This window comes from Vulpes vulpes, chromosome 3 (genome assembly GCF_048418805.1).
Source record: "Vulpes vulpes isolate BD-2025 chromosome 3, VulVul3, whole genome shotgun sequence".
Taxonomy (NCBI): Eukaryota; Metazoa; Chordata; class Mammalia; order Carnivora; family Canidae; genus Vulpes; species Vulpes vulpes.
The window spans coordinates 86,298,892-86,321,337 of NC_132782.1; the positions used below are offsets into that span (position 1 = coordinate 86,298,892).

Here is a 22,446-nt window from a genome sequence, read left to right on the forward strand (position 1 = left end):
CTACAATGCACAATGAATGAAACCAGAAAGACCCACCCAGATTATGCTTTCTGTCCAATAAAATGGAAAGACCACATATACACTATTATTACAAAATGCCTATAAGTTCTAGGAGGGAAAAGAGAGGATAACAGAAAACTCAGATTGAAGGTACAGGAAGGCAAAGGAGGTGGCATTCACATGGAGTCCCAGCCCCAGAGGCTAAGGAGCAGTGAGCAGACCAACAGCAGGATCAGGGCAAAGGGTATTCTGGGCCAGGGGAATAGTATGAGCATAAAGACACAGACCTTGCAGGAGGACACAGCTGCTCACAGCTCATGCAACATCATGACAGCATTTCTCAGGCACATGAGGCCACCACAGTCTCCTCAGGAGCCTCACTACCTGTGGATTTCTGCAAGCCCAAAAGCTGGACTTACTTGCTCATATGCCTGGAGCAGATCCATCCCTCAGGTTCTCATGCACATTAACCACACTCAGCATGTTTCTTTCGCAAGTCAGCATGCAAACTGATCAATTTACAATAAGAAGTAAAACTGCCTAACACACACGAGTCCCTGAGTCTACACTTACTGCATTCTCTCAGTGTTAACAGATCAGTTCACAGAGATAAATATAAACCTGTCACAGGTAAGACTAGAAATTACCATGACCATCTCCTTAGCTTCCAGGTGGGAAGCCTATTTATAATTGGAAATTTGCCATGGGATCAAACCAAGAGGGCGGAGCTTGAACAACAGTTTAAGGGCATCAGGATCCTGGCCTGATACCCCCATCTCCATGGATGGCAGCTAAGCAGCAGCCGTGGGCAACCTAAACCACACTGTTGACGTGGCCTGGCTGCACCTGTGGTTCCAAATGCCTAGCTTTCTTTGGCTGCGGTCAGTTTCCCAGCTCTCCAGACTTCCCGCAGGTTCTGTAACTTCCCCTGAATCTTTCCAATGATTCCCTTATATACTTACAAGAGCTACTTACTTTCTGTGATTTGCAATCAAAACTCCCAAGGGCTATGTTCACTTTCAAGCATCAAGCATTAGCTATGGTGTCTGGTGCTCCAGACGCTCTACCTCCCTCCCTGTGGCAGTGTCTCTCACTCCCCTAATCGATTCTATCTCAGTCTCCGTGTATCTATCCCTAGGAGTCCTCCTGCTTCCCAACTCCCTTTAATATTGATGCTCCCCAAAATCCATCCCTCTGTCTTCCACCTTCATCATCGCACACCGCACTGGGTTATCTCCATGCTGTGATCACCTCATCACCCAGGCGTGAATTCCTCCAGTATATTCAATCACCTGCCAGGCATCTTCTCCAGGTGATCCTATGGATGCATCAATGTGTCCAAAAGTTAACCCATTAGCTTATCCTCTACACACTGTTCTACTGCACACCTTGATTCAAGCCTTTACTATAAGCTTCAGGTTTGCTTTGTCTTATATCCAAATCCCCTCAATTCTGCCTCAGTAAGAAGTTTGTTTTGTCTAACACAATAGATGTCTCTTCATCTGTAGTCCCAGGTTCTATCCTCAGTTGAGATCTTATCACTAATCCAGCCTTTATAACACACAGGGCTAATAAAGTCACCCTCCTTGCAGAGAGTCCCAGGTACTAACCTTTGCCAGGCATAGCAGGAGCCTGGTAAGGCAATGTTCTAGAGGCTGTCAGAGATCTCTGTTAACAAGGAGGGTTCTGCAAGCCAGCCCTCTCTTAGCTGGGCAACTACTAGGCAGGTAGAAACCCGCTGCCCTAGAAAAAGAGCTCAAGTATGTTCCAGGTTCTGGCCAAGGGTTGCCCTCCTAGTATCTCAAAACCCACTTGTCAAATGTGCATCTGGGATGGGCAATCTTTAGGAGGAAAAGGAGACCCTCATTCTTTCCTGGTAGAAGTTCAAAGGGAACTTGATACACTGGATGTCCCCAACCAAGGTCGCTGGCAAGCAACGACATCAAAAGCCCCAAAGAGGATGTTACCACAGGTGACTCAGCCTCAATATTGAGGCCAGGATACTCATAGCAAGGGCTCACAGCCTGTGCTCAAGACTGGAAGCCCCAGAAATCCAGAAAGCCTGCTGGGCAGGCATGCTTAAGGGAAGAACAGTGGAAAATGTGAGTACCTACTAATGGAGCTGTTACTCTAGGGTCCTCAGTTTTTCCCCAACACATGACCAAATGGACTCCTGGAATTTAAGGAGTCCTTGGAGTTCTACAGGATAATTCCTAGGTCTAGAAGAGTCATCGTGAAAGAAATCGTGGACTTCTAATAATCAGTAGTGAGAGGGTTTGTGTGATTTATTGAAAAAAATAAGGAACATGGCCCAGGCTGATGAGGAAGGTCACCCCGTTGTCAATGGTTTCTCCCCCACCTACTCAGAAAAAGACCAAGAGCCTGGGATGCATCATTCAAGTGTCTCTCATCACATCCTAAATGTTTCCAACCATTGCTCCCAAAAAACCAGCAGCCACACCGAATGCTCACTCCCTGAGTACATCATGCTTCTCTGTCACACGTGTGTTCCCTCCCAGCCTGTGGACCACCTCTCATCCTTTACAGCTCCAATATCCCTTGTCCCACGATGTCTGCCCTGATCCCAGTCAGAACTATGTCTTCCTAAGGACTTCCAGTGTTGCCTGCATATCTGCTTAATGTCTGCTTAGCACCTGCAGCCCTGCACTCTGTGTCTCACTAGTTACCTCCCTACATCCTCCTCACTAAGCTGCTTGAGAGTCACCATGTCTTGTGTCCTTCCATAGTTCTCAGACACCTACTACAGGTTCTTTCTCATACGTGTAGTCACTGCAGAGGTCCTATAAAACAAAAAATAAAATGCAAATAACACAGTCAAATAACACAATAGCTGTTACCTAATTTATACAGCTTCTTCATCTCTGGAAATCCAGTAGAACAGTCAGGGAGACCAGTCCCATCAGGCGTGAAACTTCCTGTTTTTTTTCTCTTTACTACTCTACACCGCCAAATAATAAGGTCTCCCATTAACGACAACCAATAGAGGTCAAGATATACAAATCTACCACTGTTTTAAGAAATTTTGAAGTGTTTGTATAGATAGGATTAGCTGTTGCTTAAAAATCAAACCTGCCTAGCCAGTTGAGGACCTCACAAGTAAATATCCCTTTAACAACTAATAGCTTCAGCAAACCTAACTTCCTATTACTTTGGGGGGGGGGGTGGAATCAGACCATCAGGCACTTTAACGGTCTTTTTTCAAATAACCATTCTAGGATTACATCCTAAACATGAATCCTAAGCTTTGAAATCCTAACAAACTCTGCCATCCACACATGGATTTAGAAATTCTGGAGATTATATTAACAGCAAATAACCATTTCTTCTGGTTAACTTGCAGCCCCTATTCTTCTGACAGTGTACTTACATCCACCTGCTACTGGGCATGGTTTCAAAGAGATTACTGAAACTTCTCCATTTCCCAACTACTATTCTAAAAAAGAAGTCTCTCTTCTCTTTAATACATACAAAGCTTCATATGAAAGACAACTTAATCAAAACAGTTGCCTCAAGGTCAGGGGTCAATAAGCCTGGACCAGCTTCTAACTATGAGAGGGAGGCAGAGATGATGATGACGTGTTTCTTTACTCAACAGCTCAGAGAAGGCTTGTGTCCAAACAGAGAAACACTTGGTGAGAAGCAGCTCAGCAAACTCCTGATTCCAGGAGCCACATGTCATGCAGGACCTGAATGGCCTTCAGTGCGTTACAATGAGTGCTGCTTCCACATCCCCCAGGAGCTGAGGCTGGCACTGTGTGGCCCGCTGGGAACTGGAGGCACAGGTGCAGCCAGATTCTGCAGGGCACGGCTGCCTCACACAGTCTGGAGCTCCAGCCAGTGTTCAGAGGATAGCTCATGCCCCACTAATGAGGCTCTAAGAACAAATGGCCTCAGGACACCTGGTTGGCTCAGCGGTTGAGCATCTGCCTTCTGCTCAGGGCATGATCTCAGAGTCAGGGATCTAGTCCTGCATCGGGCTCCCTACGAGGAGCCTACTTCTCTTCTCTCTGCCTCTCTCTGTATGTCTCTTATGGATAAATAAATAAAATCTTAAAAAAACAAATAAACAAATGGCGTCGATGGCATTTGTTACTGAGAAGCAGCATCCACTTCTCATCCATCTTGTCCTCTGGTTTCTACTGAAAACATAGTTTTTATTCCCACAAGAGCTCCTGCCAATTAGAAAGTTCCATTTATACATCTACACAGGAATTTGACTACTTTCTTCCTAAAAAGTCTCAAATCAGCCAACTTCCAGAGATGGCAAGAATGGCAAACCCAAGGGAGAAAGTAAGATTTAGCTCCACTCATGAGAGTGTTCACCATTTTGCTAGAACACGAGCCTGCAAATCAGTTTGGCTGAGGTGTTAGGCAATAGTCTAGAGTCATCTGAGGGGCAGACACCAAGGTTTTCACTCATTCTAACATTCTATGGAAGAAAATACATTTTAAACATCCGAGATAAACTTGATACTTTATCCAATCTCCTGAGGGGTTGGTTATCATTCAAATCTAGGAAAATGTCCACTGAACCTGCTTCAGAGTAAGAATGAGGGATTCATATTTTTAAGTTGCATCCTTTTTAAATGAATTGCTTTTTAAGTTCACTTCCATAAAAATCCGGAAAAACGCTGTGGATCTTCATTATCTGTTTAACTGCTTCATTTGTTACCAAAAGAACCACCCTCCTGTTTCCATTCAAAGGTAACTCCTCCCTGCAGGTAACTGTTCAAACAATTCCCACTCAACAAATTCTTCTCTTTTAAAAAAAAGAATGAGGGCAGCCCGGGTGGCTCACGGTTTAGCGCCGCCTTCAGCCCAGAGTGTGATGCTGGAGACCCGGAATCGAGTCCCACGTCAGGCTCCCTGCATGGAGCCTGCTTCTCCCTCTGCCTGTGTCTCTGTCTCTCTCTCTGTCTCTGTGTCTCTCACGAATAAATAAATAAAAACCTTTAAAAAAAAAAAAAGAATGAAGGGTTGAGGGAAAAAACTGAGAGATTAAAGAAATGAATGCTCATAAACAAGCTGAATTTGTAAAGACTAAGAAAGGGGCAGCTTGGGTGCCTCAGCGGTTTAGTACCACCTTCAGCCCAGGGCGTGATCCTGAAAACCCAGGATCAAGTCCCACGTCAGGAGCCAGCTTCTCCCTCTGCTTGTGTCTCTGCCTCTCTCCCTCTCTCCTGTTTCTCATGAATAAATAAAATCATTAAAAAGACTAAGAAAGTAGTATGCTCAGCAAGGAAGTAGAAGCGAAAGTAGGATAGTAAACAAAGGGACTCTCACTGAAGAGGCAGAAGTGCTTTAAGGGGCACCTGGGTGGCTCAGTGGTTGAGCATCTGCCTCTTGCTCAGATCGTGATCCCGGGATGCTGGGATTGAGTCCCGCACAGAGCGCCTCACAGGGAGCCTGCTTCTCCCTTGGGCTGTGTCTCTGCCTCTCTGTGTCTCATGAATAAATTAAATCTTTATTTTTAAAAAGTGCTTTAAGTATGATACTCTAATAACGGACACATGTCATCATCCATTTGTCCAAATCCACTCAATGTACAACACCAAAGGCAAAGCCTCAATGCAAACTATGGTTTTGGGATGATGATGACATCACTGGGGGTTCATGGATGGATCGTAACAAGGGTACCACTCCGTGAGAGATGTCCACAGTGGGGGACAAGGGGAGGCAGCAGGAATATGGGACAATCTGCACTTTCTGCTCAATCTTTTTTTTTTTTTTTTTTAGATTTATTTATTCATGAGAGGCACAGAGAGAGAGAGCAAGAGAGAGAGGCAGAGACACAGGCAGAGGGAGAAGCAGGCTCTATGCTGGGAACCCGACGTACAACTGGATCCCAGGTCTCCAGGATCACACCCTGAGTCGAAGGCGGCGTTAAACCACTGAGCCACCAGGGCTGCCCACTTTCTGCTCAATCTTGCCATGAACCTAAAACTGTTCTAAGAAATAAGGTCTATTTTAAAGGGGGAAGGGGAGCCCTTCCTCCTCACTCCCCTCTGGGGTCTCTGCCTGTTGTCAACCACACATCACCACGGTGCCATCTTCAGCTCTGGTGCCATCTTCAGCTCCATCCTCTCCCTGCCCCCGACCCCCTCCCCCCCCTTTCTCCTTCCACCAACATATATGCTCCCAGTTTAACCACCATTGTTAGTTAATGGCTTCCAAATCTGATCTTGCCCTACTATCTCTCTCCCAAGTTCCAAGCCTGCATCTCCATATGGAGGGCTCACTAGAATCTCAAAATGAACATTTTTCAAAACAGAACTCAAAAAAAAATGACCGATGCAATTGACACAAGAGACCACAATCATAAGAAAAAGCTGGAAAGGAGGAGATAAAGTTATCACTTGCCAAGGAAATGACCATATCAGTGGAAAACCTAAGAGTACCAACCAAAAACCTATGTTCCAAAAACAACAAAACAATTTGGTAAGCTAGTGAGATATAAAATTAATGTACAAAAAAAATTAATGTACAAAAACCAATACTTTTCATAAATTCAAATAACCAGATAAATAAAAAATGGAAAAGAGTACTTCAATGACAATAGCAATATCAGATATCCATAAAGAGATTTAATAAGTGCACAAAACATATGGAAGTAGAAGGAAAACGTGAATATACTCTTGAAAAACATAACAAGTTTGAACAAATGAAAAGGCATACTATGTTCTTGGATAAAAAGATGCAACATCAGAAAGAGGTCATTCTCCCCAAGGTCATCTATAAATTTAATGCAATCCCGGGGATCCCTGGGTGGCTCAGCGGTTTAGCACCTGCCTTCATCCCAGGGTGCATTCCTGGAGTCCCAGAATCAAGTCCCACATCGGGTTCCCTGCATGGAGCCTGCTTCTCCCTCTGCCTGTGTCTGTGTGCGTGTCTCTCTCTCTTTCTCTGTCTCTCATGAATAAATAAATAAAGTCTCGGGATCCCTGGGTGGTTCGGCGGTTTGGTGCCTGCCTTTGGCCCAGGGCACGATCCTGGGAGTCCTGGGATCGGGTCCTGCGTCGGGCTCTCGGCATGGAGTCTGCTTCTCCCTCTGCCTGTGTCTCTGCCTCTCTCTCTGTGTATCTATCTATCATAAATAAATAAATAAATAAATAAATAAATAAATAAATAAATCTTTAAAAAAAATAATAAAGTCTTTAAAAAAAATTGGGGGGCAGCCCCAGTGGCGCAGCAGTTTAGTGCCACCTGCAGCTCAGGGTGTGATCCTGGAAACCTGGGATCGAACCCCACATCGGGCTCCTGCTTCTCCCTCTTCCTGTGTCTCTGCCTCTCCCTCTCCCGCTCTCTCTCTCTCAATCTGTCTCTCATGAATAAACAAATAAAATCTTTAAAAAATTTTTTTGATGCAATCTCAACACAGCACCTATTTTCTATTGGGGTCAGATTCTAAGGGTCATAAATTAAAACAAGCAAGTAAGAATAGCCAGGAAAATTCTGAAAAGGAAGAAAAATGAGGAGTAAAAGACTAATCCCAACTGATAACCATCTGCTGGGGCACCTGGGTGGCTCAGTTGGTTAGCATCCAACTTTTTTTTTTTTTTTTTAAGATTTTATTTACTTATGAGAGACACTGAGAGAGAGGCAGAGACATAGGCAGAGGGAGAAGCAGGCTCTTAGTGGGGAACCCAAAACGGGATTTAGTCTCAGGACCCCGGGGGATCATGACCTGAGCCAAAGGCAAATAATCAACCACTGAGCCACCCAGGCGCCCCAGTTAGTGTCCAACTCTTGATTCCAGCTCAGGTCATGATCTCAGGGTCATGAAATGGAGGCTCCCCGCTGGGTGTGGGGCCTGTTAAAAATTCTCTCTTTCCCTCTCCTTCTCCGCCCCCGCCAAATTTTTTTATTTTTAAAAATTTAAAGTTAAAAACTTTAAAAATACCATCTGCCTCATTAGGCAAACCGAGAGTCACTGATCTAACAGCAGACAGACCAAGGGAACAGAAGAGTTAAGTCCAGAAAAGTTCAAATCAGCTGGAAATTCAGTATATGATAAAGGCAGTGAGGTAATGACGGACTTTTTAATAAATGGTGTTGAGACAACATAGCTTTTTGAGAAAAAAGATAAATTTGTATCTATACAGCATACACCAGGATAAACTCCAAATCTCCAGAGGTTATAAAATAAAACAGACAATATGGGCAAATTCCTTTATAATCGTGGAATGGGGCAGTGCTTCCTAAGGATGACTCCAGATTCAGACACCACCAAAGAAAAAAATGAATACATATGACTGCATAAAAAAGCACATTTTTCACGGCAAAGCAAAGTGAAAACACCAAGTAAACAAAAAGGTGAAACAAAGTCACAAGAGAAATGGCAAATCGAGAAATAACATTTGCAATCCATGGAAACTAACCCCTCTAACAGACACCTTATAGAAGCCCAAAAGACTAGCAGCCCACTAGATTAATGGATTAAGCCCACTAGACACCTTATAGAAGCCCAAAAGACTAGCAGCCCACTAGATTATATATAAATTTTTATATATATATAAAAAATATATATATATAATATATATATATATATATATTTTTTTTTTTTTTTTTTAAGTAACCTCTATCCCCAACATGGGGCTCAAACTTACAACCCTGAGCCCGAGACTCACATGCACTAATGACAGAGCCAGCCTGGCACTATTATTTCTTCTATTGTAATTGCATAAATAAATATCCTATGGACAAACACATTTCTAAGAAGCAGGATGCAGCAGAGAACAGGCTCATGTTTGTTCACACAAGTGCAATAAACCTTTCTGCAAAGGAAGGAAGGGAATGCATTAGGGACACTTTCCTACCCATGAACAAAAGCACCCAGGGCCCAGGCTTTTTTTTCTTTTTCTTTTTTTTTTTTTATTGGAGTTCTATTTGCCAATATATAGTGTAACACCCAGTACTTATCCCGTCAAGGCCCATTTCCAAACGTAGCCCAGAGGGGGTGAGCTCAAGAATAGAGCAAGAAGTTTTGATTAACAGAAACTCCAAGTTTCTAAATCAGTATGCTAAATCACCACCATGCCCACTCCCTCCCAACTCCTTCCTGACCCTACTGCTCCAAGAGGCTAGGATCCCAGCTGCCTAGCAGTAATTCCAGGCAGGACCACAAGCACCGACTGAGCCTCCAAGCTGCCCAGACAACTGAGTTTCTGTGAGACCTGCATCCACACAGGCTCCACTCTTCCTGTCCCTGAGCCCTTGGGCAAGTCCCTCCCAAGGTAGCTGAAGTGAAGAGATACAAGCCTAGCCCACTGCTAACTCCAGGTGCTCAAAAATGCTTCTCCTCTCCAAGAAGTGCCAAGCCAGGAGCTTCCCCCCCAACTCCCAGTCTGGCTCAAGAAATTAACAGAACGAGAGCAGAGAGCAGAGTTTCCACCTACAGATGGGAGGAAGCAAGCTGTTCTCGAGGAGCAGAGTGAGCCCCGGGGACTGGGCCCATGTCACTGTTGGAAGGGCAGCATCTGCCCAGGCCTGGGCTGGCTCTGAGGTCTGACCACTCGTAGTGATCAGTGACCACAAAGCTATGGAAGAAGAGGCTCTGGGATCCAGCACTTCAGGGCCTTCCACAACTGGCCAGGTCCCAGCAGCGAGTCCCCTTGTCATCAGTCTGTGGGCTTGAACCTCCAGCAAGCTGGATTGGGTTAAGACCACTTTTTCTACTCTAGCTTCTCCACTCCCCCTGGCAGGAATGGGCATTCTGGAGAACCACAGGGAAGCTGAATTGGGGATACATTTAGTTTGGGATCAATTTGGATATATTTATGTGGCTTCCAGCCACTTCTGAGTACAATTATAACCAGCTATCCCCAAATGGACAAATGCCTTCTCGGACGTCTCTTGCCCCCTGGACCTACTTATCTGATGGTTACGACACAGCAGTAGCCTTGGGGTGGTAGCTCCATATGAACACATCTTCCAATTCCCAGCACCAGAAATGAGGGTGATGGAGGATAAATTAGGTTTGAACCAGAGTCAGAAGGTTGTCTGTGGAAAACTTTTCCAATCATCAGATATGTAAAAAATCATCAAATAGAAGATCTGATTCTCACTGAAGTCTTATCAAAATGGAAATTCTGTCAGGAATCTCACTTGATGGCACAACATGTAATAAATACACCATATTTTTTTCTCCTTCAGTGTTGTGAAAAATTTATGAGAATCCCTACACTTAAAGGTTTTATAGCTATAGTCCTAAACTAGCAAGTCTGTGCTGAAGCTGCATGCTTGATCAGCCCAATAAATCAGATGCATCTCATCCTGATGACGTCTGGCAGTTCCAGACTTTACAGATGGAATGACACACAAAACTGCCACCTAAGCAACAAAACAGCCTGAAGAAAACCATTTTCAGGTGACAATTCCCAGGTTCATCTACAAGTCATGACTAAATGGCGTAACCCAAAAACAACTTAGAGGAAATTTTTAAATGCATTCTAATTACCTTTGTATGTGTATAATTTCAGAATAATTCTGTTTTTCAGAATGTTTTATCATTCAAAAATTCAAACACGATGTGAAGGAAGTACCCAAGCTAAAATATAATGATTTGGGACGCCTAGGTGGCTAGGCGGTTGAGCATCTGCCTTTGGCTCAGGGCATGATCCTGGGGTCCTGGGATTGAGTCCCACATTGGGCTCCCCATGGGGAGCCTGCTTCTCCCTCGGCCTGTGTCTCTGCCTCTGTCTCTCATGAATAAATAAAATCTTAAAAATAAATAAATAAAATGATTTATAAGGAATGTATTACTTGGTCACTTGTCTAAAATATATTTCTCAGATACACTTGGGTCTTCATCCATGGTTCCTGAAAACACATCAGAGCCATAAGGTAAAATGAATGCCTCGTTATTAATGAAGATGACTCTTAGACCTCACTCAAGTGCACAGGCTGGTTGCTAGGAGGACCATGTGATCAGAGGGGTGGAACTTTAAGGTCCACACTCCTCATCACTTCCAGGGAGAAGGGTAAAGGTTGAAACAGCCAATGGTCAGTAACTTAGTCAATCATGACCATGCAATGGAGCCTCCATAAAAACCCAAGAGGATAGATATCTTCCTGGTCCTTTATGGAGAGCTTCCACACCTAGGGAATCAGAATGCTTTCACATGCCACACCACACCCCAAGCTCCAGAAGGGCAGAAGCTCCTTTGCCTGGGACCTCACCCTACGTACGCCCTCATCTGGCTACTGACTCCTATCCCTTATCATATCCTTTAACAAGCTGGTGAACTTCAGTGTTTCCCTGAGTTCTATGAGCCACTCTAGGAAGTTAATTGAATCTAAGGAGCAAGTGGGTCAGAAGCACAGGTGACAGGCCAGGGTTTTCCAAAGGCCTCTGAAGAGCGGAGTGAGGAGCAATCTTATAAGACCAAGCCCTTAACCTGTGGGATGTGATGTCTCCTGGTGGACAGTGTCAGAAAGAATTCTCAGACACCCTGGTGGTGTCTGAAAAACTGCTTGGTGGGTGGGGATGCCCATCTCACACTGTAATTGGATCCAGAAAATCAAAAAACTGGTAAAATCCAAAAACAGAAAAAGACAGAAGATGAGGATAAGCTTCAAAATAGAAAAAAAAAAAAAGTTCTTATTACAATGTAAACTTAACACTGATGACTGAAAAGAATTTTTTAGAAAGATTCATTTGAGACCACACATGAATGCCAGTGGGGGGGGGGGGGGGGGGCAGAGGGAGAGAAAATCCTGAAGCATTGACATATGACAATAATCCCCACTGAGTGGAGATTCCCAACATGAGGCTCAATTCCAGGACCCCCTCGATCCCAGGACCCCGAGATCACAACCTGAGCCAAAACCAAGAGCCATATGTTTAACCAGCTGAGCCACCCAGGCACCCTGATGACTGAAATCTTAAAGAAACTTTCCTAAGTTAGCAATAATTTTTTAATTATTTTTCATTCAACCATCCTAGAGGAAAGACTGGATTATCTTTCTATTCTCTTTACAGCAAGTATGTTCCAAGATTACTGTTGTGTGAAGGGATCATCAATTAGCTAGAGATGGCAACCCAAAACACAGGGGGAGCATACTACAAAGTTGTGCCCAGAATAGAAAGGGATTGTACGATTTTTCTGGGTTTTGACTTATTTGTGGGTTTATGAAGTTTTAAAAACTTATAAGCTGTTGTGACTTTTTTTTTTTCATCCTAAATGAATTTTCACTTTGATACTTAATTTTGTATTATTTTTCTTAAAGAGGGCATTCCAAATTTTAAGCATTTCAGGCCCCAGGAAAGCTGGGCCCTCCTGACTGACCACAGGTGCCGACCAAGGCAATAGAGAACTTCCTCCACTTTCTTTTCTTCAGCCTTCCTGCCCTTGGCAGGTTCATCTTTGAGAGAAGGGACAGACACCCCCCCCCTTACTTTATCTTCTGGGACACTGCCACCCTTCCTAAGCCTTTCCCCCCCTCAAAGATGTCCCTGCAGATCTGTCCAAAAATACTTCAAAACAGCACAGGGATGAATCACAGAGGACCCAAACTCCTAAACAAATACACTTAGCAAAATGGAACATTTCCCACCAACCCCTCCCCAAAAAGGCATATGCTTCTTAAAGATTTTCCAAAATGTGCACCAAGCTGGTAACTGTGATCTACATAAATTTTCAAAGCCAATGAAGAAAGCAAAACCAGACCGCAGTACTTTTACCCGACGTGACCTTATCCCATGATCAGATATATAGGTTTGTTTCCTTCTCATAATGTGGAATGTGAACATCCTACTTTAAGTTTTTTAGTAGTTACCTTTAAATTACTTTAAAACACACACACACAAACACACTACTACCCACATTTTTTTTTAAAAGATTTTATTTATTTGAGAGAGAGGCAGAAATAGAGAGCATGAGCAAAGAGGGAGAAGCAGGCTCCCTGCTCAGGGAGCCCGATGTGGGGCTCAATCTCAGGATCCTATGATCATGACCTGAGCCAAAGGCAGCCACTTAACTGACTGAGCCACCCAGGCACCCCCTACCCGCATTATTCTTATTGTCAATGTCTAAAATAAAACAAGGTATCTCTGCTTTGTAGGAAGAAAAGGTAGGGCTTTTACTCTCCCCCACCACCCACTTCTCTGCTTCATTCGTGTAACAGAAAAACTGTAAACAGACTCAATCCCAGGACCCTGAGATCATGACCTGAGCCAAAGGCAGACGCTCAACTGAGCCACCCAGGTGCCTCTGTTTAATGATACCCAGGCCCAATTCCCCCCCAGCACAGAATGGCTGCTTCTCCGCAGGACGCTACTGAGCATGATAGCTTTGTCCAGCTCTAAGCTTGTAAGGGAGAGAGCTGAGACATGTAATGAATGCCTCACCATTTGTGATGTGAACTTCATCTCTGCAAATATGCTTCTCTGTGAAGCAACCCGGTTGGTTCGGGATCTCATTTCTGTACAAGATTCTCCGTCTGGCAAGGCTTCTACTCCAGACAGATGGGGTGCTGCCCACTGCACCAGGGAGGATGGCTGCAAAGCCAGGGAGAAGCCCGGCTGAATCTGAGCACGTGGAGGCCACCCGTGTCCTCCGGCCGCCAGATTCTGCTGATCCATGATACTGCCACTGCAGAGCAAACCCACCTGCGCTCCCCGCGATCACGTGGTACCACCAGGCCTTGCCCACTCTCTGCCCTCCCCAGATCTGTAGGTCCTCCCACAGCAGGTCCTCTTACTTAACATTGCTCACAACCCTGCCCTCAGGAGACAGTGATGAGTCAGTCACAGTCCCGCCCGCAGCCCCCCTTCAGTGTCCCCAGACTTCTGTTGCTCAGTCACCTGTATCCGGAGGGTGACAGGAGGGAGGAACAGGAAGGAGGATTGCTGGGGCTCCGGCCACATCTTCCCTGCACGTCTCCAATGATCACATTTTACTGTTCTATTTCAGAATTCTTGTTCTTCTGTGGTCAGACGTTCTTTCTATAAAAAATGTTGCATTAAGTTTTCTCCCTCATGCTGTTGAGTTTTTTTTTTTTTTCTTCTGTCTGGAGGTTCTTATGGTCGGTGTATATTTAAAAATGAGATGTAGCTGGTTGTGTGGTAGAAAGTTTCTTCTCTCACGAGATTCCATCCTGAATGGGAAGGGCTGCTATGTTCTCTGCCCCATGAGAGCAAAGCCTGTCCACTGGCAGGCTTCACTCCAGGATGCAGTCAGGGAACTCGCCTGCAGGATGACAAGCCTCCATATGACAGAAGGAAAAGCAGCCTTCCTTGGGGTGCAGACACATACCCAGAGAGCCCCAATTCTCCCCCAGCAGAGAACGCAATCTCCGTAAAGGAATAATCACCTAAGGGTAAAATGCTATCAACTGCCTGCCTCAAAAGAAGGGAGAGAACCCTGCGGCACAGCACAACCGTCCCCACGACTGGAAATTCTCCTCCAAATAGGCAACACGGTCCACACTCGCCCACTCTCAGAGCTGTGGCCGGAGCACAGCCCACCCGCAGACTCCACACCCTCATTCTGCCCTGTCTGCTAACAGGCTTCCAATTTCTCTTTCTTCTGCAAATCTATACAGCTCTCCTCTACTGCCGGGCATTTCCCAGTGTTGCTAGCATTTCCAATCATGTCTTGTCCTATCATCTGCTGAGATTTGGCGGGGGGGGGGGGGGGGGGGATGTTAAGGAGTTTGCTCTCCTATGTCCCCTACTAGGGTCACTACCAGCAAAGCCTCACGGAACCTGAGAAGTAGATCCTTCAGCCTTCTATGAGCAGATTTCAGTACAGCCCCCTGAGAAATTCTGTTTCTTGAACCCACAGACTCGTCTTCAGAGAGTAAAACTTGTCTGCAGACAACATGGTTCTGCTCGGGATGCAACCGTGCATGATTATAAACTCAGGGCTTACCACACAAGGACTCAATTTGGCCCTTCTACAAATAATAAGACTGAAAATCAACTTCAACTTTCTCTGTGGGAAGAAGACACATGCACACCTAAAAACCTTCAAGAGAGCGTTCAAGCCACAGATTCTACCATGTGACAGGTGAGCACAATCTCTCCAACCTCTCCCAACATGAAAACAGGTCCAAGTCTCAGTGCCACTCACAAGAAAGTATAGGTACTTTATCCTGAAACGTGTCATAACATGGAGAACCTGGAAAATGGAATCCAGCTGCAGCTTGGATGAACCCACTAGTGAAAGCAGCCACATATTCTACGATTCTGTTTATATGGGATGTGCCAAGCAGGCACATCCACAGGCACACAAAGTAGATTAGTTGTTGCCAGGGGCTAGGGAAAATGACTGTACTGGGGGACAGGGTTTCCTTCCAATGTGATAAAAATGTTAGTCTAGGGGCGCCAGGCTCAGCAGAGCGTGTGACTCTTGATCTCAGGGTTGTGGGCTCGAGCCCGTTGGGGGCTTTAAGATAAAATCTTAAAAAAACAAAATTCTGAGGTGCCTGTGTGGCTCAGTCAGTTAAATGTCTACCAACTCGTGGTTTCAGCTCAGGTCCTGATCTCAAGGTCATGAGATCAAGCCCCACCAGCATGGGGCTCCCTGCTCAGCGGAGTCTGCTTGTCCCTTTCCCTCTGCTCCTCCCCCTCCTCACACTCCCAAATAAATAAAATCTTAAAAAAAAAGTTCTAAAATTAGGTAGTGGTGGTGGCTGCACAACACTGAAAATACTAAAAGCCACAGAATTAAAAAATTTTTAAAATAAAATAAATTAAAAATAAAAAATAAAAATAAAAGCCACAGAATTGCATACTTTAAAAGGGTGACCACTATGTTACGTGAATTACAGTTCAATTTTTTTTTTTTAATTTTTTTTATTTATGATAGTCACAGAGAGAGAGAGAGAGAGGCAGAGACACAGGCAGAGGGAGAAGCAGGCTCCATGCACCGGGAGCCCGACGTGGGATTCAATCCCGGGTCTCCAGGATCGCGCCCTGGGCCAAAGGCAGGCGCCAAACCGCTGCGCCACCCAGGGATCCCCTCCAGTTCAATTTCTAACAAAAGATTTAGTACCTTATCACCAAATCAGTCCCAAGGTTCACAATCCATGACTCCTGTCATACCTTTGTTGGATCAAACATTACTTCAAGAACATAAGGGCCTCTGACAGCTTACAGAGCAGCAAGCCTAATCATTTATAGATCTAAGAAGCTCCCAGGCTATTCTCAAGTTTAAAAAAAAAAAGAGCAGCCCGGATGGCTCAGCGGTTTAGCACCGCCTTCAGCCCAGGCCCTGATCCTGGAGTCCTGGAATCATGTCCCACCATTGGGCTCCCTGCATGGAGCCTGCTTCTTCCTCTGCCTGTGTCTCTGCCTGTCTCTCTCTCTCTCTGTCTCTCAGGAATAAATAAATAAAATCTTAAAAAAAAAAAAAAAAAAAAAACCTTCGTGTAAAAATGAGGCAGGAGAGAGGTGGAAGAGCAGTGTAGAAAGCTTCTTGAATGGTTACAAAAATGTGTCTTTCAGTGGGAGGCAGAAAACAGCAATTTGTGAAAACCCAGGAGACTGAGCCCACCTAGTATAAAACAGGCAAGGATTCTTCAAAATAGCATTCATGCTGGTACTGATATGGCAATAACCTGAGGAAGAGGACAAGCTTTTCTTAAATTTGCTCAGTAGTCCTCACTGATTACATCCACTCAAGTGGCACTGGTTTTTATTTTTTCCCTACAAAGTTTCAACAGCCTTAGGACGCTGAACAATATTTTTGTGCTGAATAATAAATCAGTGTATTGTGGATGCCCAGAACCACAGAAATGTAAAGAGACCATCTAAAAATAGAGCGTGGCATTTCAAGGAAACCTGTTCACAAAATCGAATCTAAAAAGAACAACTCGGAAGACAGCCACAGGGCTGCCCAATTTTTATTTCTTCTCAGGCAGCGCTGGTCTCAAATAGCCCCAAAACAGGATGTCTGGCGACAATTAGAAGAAATCTGAGAAATCTGACCTCCTTAACATAAAAAAAAGAAAAACAAAATGTTCGAGACACACAAGTATGTGAAAATCACTAGTCTTATGATAATTACACTTATCACAAAAGCTATTTTGAAACATATAATCCACCTTCAGTGACAGGGTGATGATATGTACTTGGTCCTTACAAGACAGACCTGATCAAAGATGCAAAGCTTTTAGGGCAATTACATCGAAGTGGACCTGCAGATTTGAAATTTAATTTGACTGAACTGCTGATTCCGCACTTATCTGCTGTCTGGTAATGCACTCACATGGGCATCACTGATCAGACCCAAGGAGAGGGAGTTCTACTTCCTTCGATGGCCCACTGCCACCTCTCCACCAGCTAGAACATTTTGAGAAATGCCTGCCCCGGGCAGCTCAGAGGTTTAACACCACTTTCGGCCCAGGGCGTGATCCTGGAGACCTGGGATCAAGTTCCACATCGGGCTCCCTGCATGGAGCCTGCTTCTCCCTCTGCCTGTGTCTCTGCCTCTGTGTGTGTGTATGTCTCATGAATAAATAAATAAAATCTTAAAAAAAAAAAAAAAAAGTCCCTGCCCCACTTGACAGGAGAAGGGTTCGTTTGGTCTCTGGGTTCCCACAGCTCCTATTTTCTGCCTCCCGCTGAAAACAAGCCTCAGCCTCGCATATATGTGCTCTGGTTACACAGTAATATACATGATATGATTAAGAGGGAAAAACTAAAATGCCTGCTAGGCCAGTCACAAACAAAATGAGTACTTCAGGGTGGAATCTAAACCAGCCGTCTGAAAGGGAGACTCCTAGATCCTGTCACTGTTTCTTGAATACTTTTATAGAGTGTCACTTTTTTCCCACCCTGCCCTCTTCCTTTACTGAATTTTCATACAATGAGTTTGCTATGACCATCACCGGATATACTAACAACAGAAAAGTTACAGCTGGATCCTGTATTAGTCTCAGCTGCAGCTAAAGTTAAAAATGTTTAAGGCCTATAGGAAAAAGGGGGATGGGGGGGGAGAAGAGGGAGGGAGAGGCGACTGAGGAAGAAGGGGAGACTCATTCCTAAGAGATTTCAGGTTTGTTCTTCATCCAAGGACCTGGCAGCAAAAGCTGCTCTTTTGTATTATGTAAATAAAGTTTGTCGTACTAAATCTTCCAATTCTGAAGCTCGTTTCTTTATAAAGCCATGGCCGCATATTAAAATAAAATTCTTAATCACCTCCATATGAGGACAAGTCTAACCACTGTGTATATTTGTTCCAAGTTCACCGTCGCACATATTCCATTGATATCTGAGCCGTTTAGTAACTCCTTTTGGTTACGGATCTAATCCACATATACCAAAGAACAAGAAATATGAATGTGACTCTGACCTTGAATCATCACATAGATGACTTTAACGTATTTATAATTTCAAAAAATGACATAAAAGAAACCAAAGCACTTCTTTTTTTTTTTAAGATTTTATTTATTTATGAGAGAGACAGAGACAGAGGCATAGACATAGGCAGAGGGAGAAGCAGGCTCCCTATCGGGAGCCTGATACGGGACTCGATCCCAGTACCCCGGGATCACAACCCAAGCCGAAAGCAGACGCTCAACCACGGAGCCACCTAGGTGTCCCTCTCTTCTGTTTAGACATGTAACCTATATTATAGGATGCAAATGATATTAGGCAACCGGCGTGGACACTTCAAAAAGAAAAAGTCACCATCACCCCCCAGGAAACAACTGTTTTAAAGATCAAGGAGACATAACTAAATACAAGGTGCAAACTCTGATTAGAGCCTAGATAGGAAAAATAGATATAAAAAATATTTGGGGGAAAGCAGAATTGGGACTGTATTTAGAAGAATATTACAGAATTACTACTAATCAGTTTTCTTCAGTATGGCAGGGATGTGGTTATGAGGACAATGTCCTGACAAGAATGATGAAGTATTTAGGGATAAAGTGTTGTGACGTATGTAACTGACTTTCAAATGATCCCCTCCCCACCCACCAAAAAAATTAGTTTGTATTAGAGATAAAGCAAATGTGGCAACATTTTAGCAACTGGTGAATAAAAGGTAACAGGTAGAGGAGCATTCTTTCAATTTTACTGTAGATTTGAAAATTTTCAAAATACAAAGCTGGGGGAGGAAAGATAGAGTAATTGTACTGCCAATTACCAGTTACTCCTAAGCCCAAACACAGCAGTTCCTCTGCTTAGTACACAAAGGGGGGCAAGGGGCTTCACATGTTGATGACCATGTTTTTAATGCCTGCTAATTGTTTGGGATTTTTGACAGGTTCTTCACTAAATAATTTCAGTTGGGTTTTTTCATGTCAGTTTCACATACAGGAAGATTGAAGCTTAAGGAGACTATGCATACAGGCTCAAGGCGGGAAGGACCAGAGCTGCATATATTTACTTACAAACTATGTCAACAACAATCAGTTCGACTGGTTGAACAAACTTCTGTAAGTATACACAGAGACACAAATTCTCAAAATCAACCATTAACGTTACAGCTGACTGTTTTCTGCCCTGAAATATCCTTCAGTGGCTGAGCATCATGACATAGCAAACAGACAGGAATTCTGCAATCTTAATTCTCTTAATTAATTAGACCACAAGGGGAAGGGGGCCCTTCAGTCACACAGGACTGAGATTATCTCGGAAAGAATGATTACATGATTCATCCCAACAGAGTCAGCCACAGAGAGGCATAGCCAGGAACAAGGAGGCTGCCCAGCATAGCCAAGATCCTCTGGTTCCAGATTTTGATAAATGGAAGTAACAGTCTCTGGATGGAGGGAGGGACAGACATTAGCCAAAAAACCATCGCTAAAACATGCAGGAACAGTCTTGTAAAATTACGGGTTTATACTAAAAAACCAGACTCCTCTCTGGAGCATTTGGGGAAGTGGTTCAGGTTAGTATCACCACCCAGGCTTGGCCATTAATCTGACAAGTGAAAGTCATTAACTTAACAAGGAAAATGGCTCTCCTGTCAAATCTGTTCCTCAAATTCCCAGTCAACAATGTATGTTGTGTTGTTGTTGTTTTTTAAAAAGATCTTATTTATTTATTCATGAGAGACAGAGAAGAGGCAGATAGGCAGAGGGAGAAGCAGGCTCCATGCAAGGAGCCTGATGTGAGACTCAATCCCAGATCCCAGAATCACACCCTGAGCCAAAGACAGACAGCAAACGACTGAGCCACCAGGCATCCCAACAATCTAGGTTTCTTGACTGCTAACACCATGAAGCTAAAACCACGGACACCAAGCTAAGGTGATGGGAGAACTCCTATGATGATCTCCCCAAGGAGACGCACTTGGCTGCACATGCTCATGACTCCAGGACTTGGAACTCCAGGGCAGGCCTACACCACCTCTGCAGGTGGCTGGAAGGACTAGAATGGCAGGCTTCAATCCCAAGAGTGAAACTTTCTCAGCCTACCCCAAACCTTCCTAGATAAAAATGGAAGAGAAAGGTAAAGTTTCTAAGAAGCAGCCTGAACACATCTGAAATAGACAGTCTTTATCATCTTGACATGCAGGATAGTCTGTTCTTCGCCAGGATCTTATTACTCGATGACAAAGACAAAAAGAGAAGGCCCCAGGCTCCTCTTCCATAGAGCAAAAAGGGTGGAGGCAGAGCAAGAGGTAGGAGACACTTAAATCCTGAAACCAAATGTCTAAGCACTAATAGCAGCAGAACCCAAGGGAAATATCTCAGTTTATGTTCTTTCCAGATTAAAAAAAAAAGTTAGTCATGTTCTGCATGTCCAGCCAAATTACTGGGCATCTGTGAGGCAGAACCACCATGGGGGTGCCGAATGAGTGTGGGACACACACGCTGCACTGCCTGTCCGCTTGCCACCACCGAGAGGAGAGGAAGAAGTTAGAGCACTTGGGAGACCCAATGCGACCACAGGAAGGAGGGAAGAAGGCATCTGACTTTCTTTCGTTTAAAAAAAAAAAAATGCCACGGAAACGATTTGACTAGTAAACGGCTTAGCCACTATTTTAAAAGAAAAGGCTAATTTAGAAACATGTTACTTTCGGGAATCCACAACAGACGTTCTGCAAGTCCCGAGAACATGCCACATTCTGGAAGAACACTTATCCGATATTAAGATTCCTTCTGTGTGGGCAATGAAAGACACCATTTTATTCTCAGGATGCTCTGGGCTCTCAGAAGTGTGGTCATATACCGAAAAAGTCTGCAACCGCTCGGCCCTCCCACACTTGGGATATACGGCCTCACCGTGTGAACAAGCCAAATGCTTCAAAGTCACTAAAATCCTCCAATTTTCCCATACTCTAACACAAACAAAAATGAATTCATTTGTCTGTCTCAATTCAAAAAAATTTTAATTTAATTACTGCAACTTGGAAAAGGACATTCTTGATCATTTTATTTCCTCTCTACTAAGAACTAAAAGGAAGTCCTGTCTTCTAACGGAATAGAAAATGGCCAATGTCTGCCACTTTTGATTGCTGCGTGTTTAAAAATGTTCATGTTGAAACAAACGTAATCATTAAGGAATTGCCAAATGAAACTATGAATGGATTTGTAAGCATATGAAAATATATTAAAAGAAGAAATTAAGCTCAAAAAGAAAATATAACCTCTCTCAGTTCTAAAAGTAACAAACACATATGCTTGATGAATACCTACAGAAGAAAAGAGGTTTCTTCTCTGCACTCCTTAGGGACAAGGTCCTTGCTGAGTGATGACACAACAGACCTGCCTCTGCTACAGCCAGGATCTGGCAAGATGCCTGTGCTCCTTACAGAACGCCTCTTAACCCTGTAAACAAGAAGGGCATTTATCGTCCCGCGTGACAGGAAGTATGGACATAGGGAGGCTCCGGGTGGGTGACATTCAGCAACTCAACCACATCCTCAAGGATCCAGCTGGTCATCCTCAGTGTGCGGATGGATATGAGGGACATCATGAATGTAAGGTGGCCACCCAGCCAGGCCAGCAAAGTCCATCCGAAGACAAGGAACTGTTTCTTCCTTATTTTTCCAAGAACGGAGAAACCTTTCCAAGAAGTACCCCCAGCAAACTGCCCTTCACAGTTCACTGGCCAGACTTGGTTATACTCCCCTCCTCTGATCAATGATAAAGAAAGAGGGATTTCCTTCCCTGGTTTATACCTTTTAAGATTCATTCTCTCTAGGGCAGCCCGGGTGGCTGAGCGGTTTAGCGCCGCCTTCAGCCCAGGGCATGATCCTGGAGTCCGGGGATCGAGTCCCGTGTCGGGCATTCCTGCATGGAGCCTGCTTCTCCCTCTGTCTGTGTCTCTGCCTCTCTCTCTTTGTGTCTCTCATGAATAAATAGATAAAATGTTTTAAAAAAAAAAAGATTCATTCTCTCTAGTGGTAATAACATCCCCTTCCTTGTAAAGAACCCGGGACAAAGGAAGAGGAGGATGGATCTGCAATAGGCAGCCCACAGTGTCACAGAGTCAAATACAGCCATGTGGACAGCCACCAACTG

General features: G+C 44.3%; 1 protein-coding gene across 3 annotated transcripts in view; it reads right to left on the bottom strand.

Moving 5' to 3' along the window:
• CYTH3 (cytohesin 3) overlaps window positions 1–22,446 on the bottom strand; it is an 86,738-nt gene that overhangs the window by 52,191 nt on the left and 12,101 nt on the right. Inside the window, exon 2 of one of the 3 annotated variants that reach the window (XM_072753166.1) lies at window positions 13,826–13,966. The exons of 1 other annotated variant lie outside the window; for it this stretch is intronic. The gene's annotated coding sequence lies outside the window, so the exon portion shown is untranslated. Of the gene's footprint in view, window positions 1–13,825; window positions 13,967–22,446 lie in introns of those variants that run through there. One more of the 3 variants, XM_072753167.1, reaches the window with a different exon arrangement.